The sequence below is a fragment of the Nelumbo lutea genome, chromosome 4 (assembly GCF_056320005.1).
Source record: "Nelumbo lutea isolate HS-2025 chromosome 4, American lotus-T2T, whole genome shotgun sequence".
NCBI lineage: Eukaryota > Viridiplantae > Streptophyta > Magnoliopsida > Proteales > Nelumbonaceae > Nelumbo > Nelumbo lutea.
Window position 1 is genome coordinate 80235406 of NC_142687.1, and position 9769 is coordinate 80245174.

Below are 9769 nucleotides of genomic sequence, written 5' to 3' on the forward strand. Positions count from 1 at the left end.
CAAAGGGTGGGTGTTGGTCGTGTGGAAGTGAAGAAATTCGGACATCCTTCCGATTTCCATGGGCGACGGTTAGAAGCTGTTAATTATTACGTTATTGCAAACTGTTAATCCTTGCGTCAAAAACGCCATTTGAATGCCACTTAATTCTCTTTATCAACCATCCAAAGGTTGACAAAAAACTGAAGACCTAAATCCTAGTCTCTTCTATTCACAAAAGTTGGTGATTGTTTAGAAGAATCTAGATTTTGGGACTGTTCATTTTATTGTTAATGTTTGGATGGTTGATAAAGAGAAGTAGATGACATTCTTAGGGCATTTTTGACTTTTCAAATGTCACCTAACGCTGATTAACGGATTGGTTAATGACAGGTACTGGATTGTCGCATTTTGAAAGTTCAGGTATTGGATTGTCGCATTTTGAAAGTTTAGGTACTAGATTGTCGCATTTTAAAATTTGGAGACCAAATTGTCACTTTAGCCATTTCAAAATTGGTCTTTCATTAAATTAATAAAAAAATATACCAATAAATAAAATAAAAATATAAAAATTCTAAATAATTTATAAGTTGTTTATCAAATTTGTACTATAAAATCATTTTTTTGGTATTCCATCTTCGAATCGATTAATTGTGCTGATGGATTGATCAATAGATTATGCATGTTTGGTTGCTGACTTCTAGCTAGGCACTCTAGTCCCGACACTTCCGTCATTGATGGTGTCTCGTCTCCCTGAATAGGAATCCACCTCCCTAAGCATGGTTCCCCTGAAGTGGTGAGTTTTAACCCCCATCCCCTTCACCTTCCCCTCCCCTCACTCTCTCTCTCTCTCTCTCTTGCTTGCTCGCTCGTCCTGTGTTTTTTTCTTTGTTCAGCCTTTGTTATTTCAACCATGGCCACAAATCAATCAAACATGTCTATGTCCAAGCTGGGAAATATGATGGAAAAAAGACTTGTAATCCTAGCCCAGGAAATACAAGTTAACGAGCACTCCCAAGAAGAGGATGAAAGCAAGCTTTGTCTGTTGGGTAAGCCCATTGCAGACAAACCTCTTAACCTGACCGGTGTTAGAGAAGCAATACATGCTTCTTGGAACACTATAAAGGGTTTCATGATCCATAATCTCACTAAAGAAATTATGCTAATCATGTTTGAGCATGGCCTTGACTTTAAGATGGTCTGGGATGAGAGACCCTGGTCCATCAAAGGATACCTCCTTATACTCAAGGAATGGAGCCCTGATATCCCTATAATCTAGCTTTAATACAACAAGTGTAATTTCTAGATCCATATCCTCAATTTGCTAATTAATTTTATGAATTTCAAGACTAGAAGGCAACTTGTACAAGCAACAGGACCCCCCTTGAAGAAGACGGGAAAAACAAAAATCACTGGGGCCCTTTCTTATGCATTAGACCTATCTATGGGCTAGGCTCGGTCTTGGATTTTATCAAAATTCTAATGTGCTCGACTCGAAGCCCGAGCCTGAGACAATGTAAAGTTGGGCCCAAAGCCTGACCCGTGAACAAGTCTATTGTACATCTAGGTAGAAGTTGATATCTCCAAACCTCTCATCACAAGTGTTACAGGAATCATGAGAAATGAAACCAAGCATTGGTTCAACTTTAAGTATGAATGGTTAGTCACACTATTACTATTGTGGTATCCTTGGACATGAGCATCAGAGGTGTTTGAAGAAGTATGAATAGGAGGAACAGGCAAGATTGGAGGGCAAACAATTTTGCTCAAAAATGGCAACCGAACTTGGTCCAGAGGTGCATGGCTCATGGGGCTTCATGCCCCTTCCACACCAACCTCTCCTAGGAAGGACTTTCACAATAATTCCAATAAAGAATGCCAACCATCTTGGGGGAGAAACATTTCATCAAACTCCTCAACTACTACTCTCCAACAACCTTCCAAGTGGAGATGAGCGAGTTGGCCTTCGCTAGTGGAGATCTCATCAAACAGAATCCCCAGAGCTCTAGTCGTGGTTTGATTGGAGTAATCAGTGACGAAGCGAGTCCCTCTAAAACTGTTAGTATGTCAAGTGGCCCTATGAATCCTTTGAACACGCTAGAGGAACATGGAAAAGAGAGCATTTTTAAATCTTGCACTAATGTGCAGGAGAAGAAAAAAGAACGATTGCACCTTTCATGTTTGGAGAAACCTTGATTTGAGCAAGTTGAAAACCTTAAGCAACCTAAAATCTCGATCGAGCAACTAGCTCTAGAACCAATTGAACCCTCTTCAAATAAGACAAACAATGTAGGGAGTTAAGAAGAAACAAGCTTAGTAGTGGACGAGCTCAATACTGTTTCTGAATTAGCCCATAGGAAATTTTGAACTCTATATTTTGGGGCAACTTGAGTCAAATGAAAATTGATGGATACACCCCCCGAAAAGGAGAGTCCGATAAAGAGTTATGCGAGAACAAAGGAGATGGTTTGCGTAAAACGCTCCCTGGTGTTCTTAATCAGTGATAAAGAAGAGCAAAACCAACAATTCAAAAAAATCAAATTGAACAACTCAAAAACTGCTACAAGATTAGGGAAATTTCTATCCTCCTAGTCAACACTTGATCTCTCTGATACCCATTTCTATCCATTTTTTCCTTCATCGTAATTCTGATTTAAATCCACTTAGAAGATTTGTGCTCTTGTATCACAAAAGAAGGAAAAAAGAAGTTGCCTTTCCTTTAATCAAAAGGCCAATAGACCCGTCCACCTTAAAAAGATCTCTAAATTAGTGGTGGAACTCCAAAAACAAAAAAAAGAGAAATCACATTGTGAGTTGTAGGGGATTCCAACATGATGATCTCTTCAGGGTTGGTTTTCCAAATGAGCATCACCTGACTCACCTTAGTGTTTTGTTTAAACAAGCATCTCAAGATTTTGGGGTTAAGGAGGCTGTCCCAAAACAACCCCACTAGGATTAATGAGATTTTAAGTTGGAACTATAGAGGAATGAGAGATCGTTGTGTAGTTTGTCTCCTTAAAAAATCTCTCACGGTAGCATAATCCTGATATTATTTTCATTTCAGAAACTTTGGTAGACCTCCCCTTAGCAAAATGGAACCATTGTTTTCTTAGAAATTGGAAGTTTGATAGGGTTGATTTGGTGGCATTTTGCTCCTGCTTGGAATCCTCTACTTAACCCAAGCATCCTTAGAATTACAAACTTTAGTATCAATGTGATGATAAGAAATTCAGATGGTTTTGAATGGTTTGGGTCTTTTGTCTATGGTGGTCCTGACAAAAGATGAAGGTCTCTCTTTTTTAGAGCAGATGTGTAGTTGGGCTAATTCTACCCAAAGTCCCTAGGTCTACATTGGGGATTGGATTTTTCTTGCTAGCAACAATGATAAAGGAAGGAAAACCTTAAGTTAGAGGTCCCTTAGAGAAGCCCGATCCTTTTTTGAATCACTGTAGTCTTCAAGATCTCGATTTTCTGGGTGAGCCTTACACTTGGAATAGCTACAGAAATGGAATTTTGGTTGAAGAGAGATTGGATAGAGCATATGCTAACCCAGATTGGTCACTAAAGTTTGAAAATGTAATGGTTATTCACCTTCTCAAATATAAATTTGACCACCACCCAATTCTACTTGATATTGATTACAAAATGTCTTGGTCACCCAAACCTTTTAGATTTGAAGAAGCATGGTGTTCCCACCTAAATTGCGAAGAGATGTTTAAATCTGCCTGGAAAAATCCTAAAGAAGAGTCTTAGATGTTTGAGTTAGCCAAGAAAATCTAAAGCTTGAATCCGGAAATGAAAAAGTGCAACAAGTTTGTCTTTGGGGACATCTCCCTTAATATCGAAAAAGCAAATGAGGCTTTACAAAAAAGCCTTAGATGATCGTCAAATGAGAAATAATGACATTGTAATAAAAAATCTAGAGAACTACTTGGATCAGAAGCTCAAGAGAGAAAAAATCATGTGGAGACAGAAGTCTCGAATAAACTGGTCAAAGGAAGGGGATAAGAACACACATTTTTTTAATGCTTCCACTATCTCTCTCTTGAAGAAACTTTATCCATGAATTTAAGGATGATTAAGGGAGATGTTTCAGAGAGTAGTGGGGGATCAAACAATGTTGATGAGCTCATCAACAGTATTAATGTCCAACTTTTAGAAGATGATAGGAATCTCTTAGATTTATCTGTCACTAATGAAGAAATCATAAATGCTTTAAACCAAATGACCCCCTCTAAAGCTCTGGGTTCGGATGGACTTCCAAATTTCTTTTATCAGAAATCCTAGAAAGTTGTGGGTAAGGATGTCTTGGAGACAATGCATGAATTTTTTTGAAGTGGGAAAATGCTGAAGGAGTTAAATAATACCATCACCACCCTCATTCCAAAAACAAATAACCCAGAGTCAGCTTCCTAATATTGGCCAATCAGCCTCTACAATACCTCCTACAAAATTATTTCAAAAGTACTAGCCAATAGACTTGGACCTATACTTGATAAGCAGCTTGTAAGCTCAAATCAAAGCATGCCAAGATGGCAAATTTTGGACAACACCCTACTAGCGCATGATATTATTCACTATGAAAAAACACAAGTCCAAGAACAAACTGATGGCAATTAAGCTTGACATGATGAAAGCCTACGATAGAGTGGAATAGAGGTTCTTAGATATGATTATGATCAAGATGGGGTTTGGCAGTTATTGGAGAAATTGGGTGATGCAATGTATTAGCACTGTCTCTTATAGAATCTTAATAAATGGGTACATAGGCAAAGTTATCACTCCCTCTAGAGGACTAAGATAAGTGGATCCAATTTCCCCATATCTTTTCCTCCTGGTTTCTAAAGTCTTTTCAACATTTCTCTCTCTTTCTCTCTCTTTGAAAGCAATCAATAAAAATATTTTAGGTATTAAGGTTAACCACAATGCTCCTATAACTCATCTCTTTTTTCGAAGACGACAATTATCTTTTCTTAAGAGCTAACCTCAATGAGATAGAGGAAATTCTCCACTCTCTTGATCTCTATGAAAAAGCTTCTGGGCAAAAAGTCAATCTTCAAATATCAGAAGTTTTCTTCAGCAAGAACACCCCTAAAAGATTCCAAAGAATGATAGCTAGGTCCTTGAAGATGAAAAGGGTCTCTCACCCTAGTTTCTATCTTGGTCTTCCCTTCGAGATTCAAAGATCAAGACATAACACTTTTGGCTTTATCTTGGATAAAGCGGCTAATAGAATTGGGGGAAGGAAAAGTCAAATTCCATCATCTGTAGGTAAGTAAATTTTAATTAAATATGTCTCCTCCTTGTCGGTCTATGCTATGTCTTGTTTTTAGCTTCCAAAATGTATCTACAACAACATCTCAAAGTTGTAGAGAAGATTTTACTAGGGGGATAGCCATCAAGGAAAAGAATCAATTGGATCAAGTGGAGCACCATTTGTAAAAATAAATCAGCTGGAGGTCTAGGAATTTGAGACCGTTATGCCTTTAACATGGCTCTGTTAGCCAAACAAGTAAGGATAATCATTCAATACCCCATTTTCTTTTGGCCAGAGTTCCAAAAAACTCCTCTTGGGGGTAGCACAGTATCAGTGTAGGAAGAGAAGTACTTATACATGGGGAACTTTGGAGCATTGGTAACGGCCAAGTAAATGTATGGACAAATCCTTGGATCCCTACTTTAAGGGACTATAAAAGTCCCAACCCATAAGCCCACAAGATGTCAAATTAACTCAGTTAGTGATTTGATTGATATGAATACCCACACTTGGAATTCTCAAGTAATCAACAACCCCTTTTCCTCTTAGGTGGCTTTTACAATCCAAATGATTTACCTTCCATCTATTGAGTGTCAAGACAAATTCTGCTGGCCTCTCTCAAACAATGGTAGTTTCTCCACAAAAAGTGCCTATTGGATAGCCAAGTCTCTTTGTTATAGAGTAGAAACTAATACTAGGGTGACCAACTTCTCAAGAAGGCAAGTTGTGGAAGCTTGTTTAGAAACTCCCATTGATTCCTAAAATTAAAGTTTTCTTGTGGAAAGTTTTAAATGATGGAATTCCGGTGAAAAATTGGCTAGCTAGCAAGTTTCAAATTGCTAACACAAATTGCCCTCTTAGTCTCTTAAATCCAAAAGCCATTAGCCACACCTTACTCACTTGCTCTGAAGTAAGAAACATTTGGCTAGCCTCTAATCTTGGTCTCAGATTTGATAACAACCCCCCTAACCTGTGCATTAAAGATTGGTTGATGTTCTAGATTCAAAGTTTTGTTTGCAAAACACGATGTTCAATCCTTCTTGTCAACCTTTGCTATTCATCCTTGGTGCATTTGGATTAGAAGAAACAATTTGTCTTTTAATAACCATACGGAAGATCCCCTACTAACATTGTCTCATACACACAGTCTTACCAAGATTCTCTATTAGCCCAGGCTTAGAGCCCATCCATGGACTCCTTAATGATAAACATTGATAAACCTACCTCTTGTCCTAGTGCCCCTCATGCAAGTTAGGCTCATATCTAGACTGATGGAAGCTTTGTCTCAAGTTTGTATGTTGGGTATAGTGTTCTAGTTCTAAATGGTATGGGATAGATAATAGCTGCCATGGCCGGTAATGATGTTACCCGCTCGACAATGTTCTCAAAGGCAATGACCATTCTTTAAGGTACAAAGCTCTCCAAGTAGCTGGGCTTCACAAATATCCAACTCGATTTGGACTACAAGATGATTATCAAGTCTCTAAAGCTACGTTCAACCAATTTTGCAAATGACTGCTATTCTTTATTTTTTGATTTTTTGTGAGCTTCAAAGCCTTAATACTTTTGACTGTAGTTTTGCTTCTCGAAAAAGCAACTCAACAACTCATTTCTTGGCTAGTTGGGATTATCTTAAGGGAGTTTGGTAGCCTCCCTTCCCACATAGACTTAACTCTCGGTTGCTGGATTTTGCTACAAATTTCTGTATTTCCTACCTAGCTCTTATCTTAATGAATGACTTTGTTGGTTACAAAAAAAAAAAAACTCCTTAAAATATCAAAATTTCAACTCCAACTCTACAAATTAACGAATAATCAAATTCATTCAATTCAAGTGTTCAATCTTCTAAGAAAACTTGAACAACAAACAAGAACAAAAATAGAAAAAATCTGGTTGTTCAAACTTGTAACCTAAATTGATTACAAGTGGTTCTAGGCAATGGGTATCAAATTCTTTGTTTGAATATTGGTTTAGTTATTTTTTTTTTATTTTCTTTTATTTTGCAAATAATAGGTAACAGTAATACAAGTTATAGATGAATGCATTGTCAAATGTATACAACTATTTGGTGAACCCATAGGGGGACCAAATCCCAATATGTCCTCTTTCTCCCTAATCCCCACAACACGCATAAACATTTTTCTCAAACCATAGGGGGTCATGGCCCCTAGGTCCCTCCTAGCTCCACCCCTGTTTTTAGTTTAGTGATAACAATTGGTCAGGTCAAATATTGCTTGGCTAGTGATTGGGACTGGTGTGATTCTTATGATATATGTATTTTTTGTTTTTTGTTTGTTTTTTTTTTACGACATAGTATTGAGTATTATAGTCGCAAATTGCACCCTTTGCCAAACGAATTACGGATGTATGTAGGGCTAAACAAATAGGGAGGTTCTATTTGGAACTGAATGATCGGTTCTATCAGGGTAGGATTTGGTTCTAAATTCTTGGTATTGACTCCCATTTAGGTTGGTACTAGGGTCTAGGGGTTTACCCTACTCGAACTGACTCGATGAATTGGCCTTGGAATTGAATTTCCCTAAAATAAACCATATTATGGTTACAATAGTCATGGTCTCACTTTACCATTGAATTAGTTAAGTGATTTGATCATTTGTTTTCATTTTAATATTTGAACTAGTGAATGACCCCATACTAAGTATGGGTAACTAAATGTGTTTATAATTTAGTTTGAGGTTTACTATTCAGTTATAAAAATTAAATTTAAAAACTAATATGGGTCTCGTATCTTTGTAATTGGCAATCTATTCTAACCAATTATTTGAAACCCACTATTAATTTATGTTTTTTTTTTTAAATTTGATTTAAGATATTAAATGAGATTTTATTGGTAAGCAATAACCCACTTTATTTGGTATTTACTATTTATCTAATAATTCCATTTTGAGTTATTTCTTTTTAAATGTTAAATTAGGTTGCTTCCAAAAAGTTAATTCAAGTTTATAATTAATAAAGTATTTTCTTTATTAATAACGACTGTAATTCTAACTATTAACGAGTATTGACAATGATTGTAAACTTCAAACTAAATTAAGTAATAATATATTCTTATTATGTATGTACTTAATTTGTGTATATTAAGTAAATAATTTGTAATAATTATTATTTTTGGTTAAATAATAAAATAATAATTTCTTTTATAATAATAGTATTAATTATAATAATAGCACTAATTATAATTACTTATAATAATAATGTAAATAATTAGAACTAATTATATATTTATAAAATAATTAATATGAATTAATATAAATATAAAATGGTTATATCCCAATTAATAATTAACATTGTTATAAATAAGGAATTAATTATTAGTAAGTAATTATAATCAGTAATTAATTTTTATCAGAAATCATTATTATTAGTAATAATTAATTATAGTTATTGATAATAATATAATAGTATTAATTATAATATAATAATATTAATTATGTTATATTAATTAATATAATATAATATAGTATAATATAATTATTAGTTCTAATAAAATATGGTAATTATAAATGTACTATCCAATACTTATGGGAATTATTAAAACTTCCAATTATTTATTTGAAAAATTCAAAGTTTTAAATATAACTTTCATTGAATTAAATTAATAGAAGCGGTCTTTTTTATTAATAATTTGAACAAAATTACTGATTATATCAATAACTAATTTTTGCTAAAAATTAGTGACAATATAAAAATAATGTAAATCTAAACATGAAATAAATTTATACTTCTTGAATTAAATTTTCTAATTAAAATTTATATTAATTTTTTAGTAATCATTTATCTAAATAATTAATTTAGGCACACTCCATGAAATTAAAGTACTAGTTTCAGCAAGTAATTTCTATAACTTAAATTTTCTTATTTACAAAGTTATATAATTAGTGATTATAAAATCACTAATATTAATTAATGATCACTATAACATATAAACCATGGTTTGTTGGAAACTGGATCGAGTTAAATGAATAAATTACCAAACTCAATAAATTTCAGCAAGTCATATTTAGTAATAAAATTCATATTTACCATCTTATATTATTACTGGAATAATTACTTATATTACTGATATTATAAGATAGATATTAGTATTAATGATTCGAAAACCAATAATGTTAATAATATATTATCTGGTAAAAATAATATTATTAATTATAATTACTTATATTAAATAATCTTCATTATATATTGATAATGTTGGTAATTATAAACCGGTAATTAAGATTATTAATGAATCTGAATATTAATCATAGAAATAATTATAATATTAAAATTATAAGTGACCGAAAGTGGTTCTTCTATTAATAAATTGACCAAAATTACTATAAATATCAATAACTACTTATTACTAAAAAATTACTGATAATATGAAAACTAATGTAAATTTTAAAGATATAAATTTAATTTTACTGAAATGAATTTTCCAATGAAAATTTGTCAATAAATTTTAATTATGAAATTTATATTTATTATTATCTTAATTAATTATTAATTTTTAGTAATAATTGATCAAAATTACTG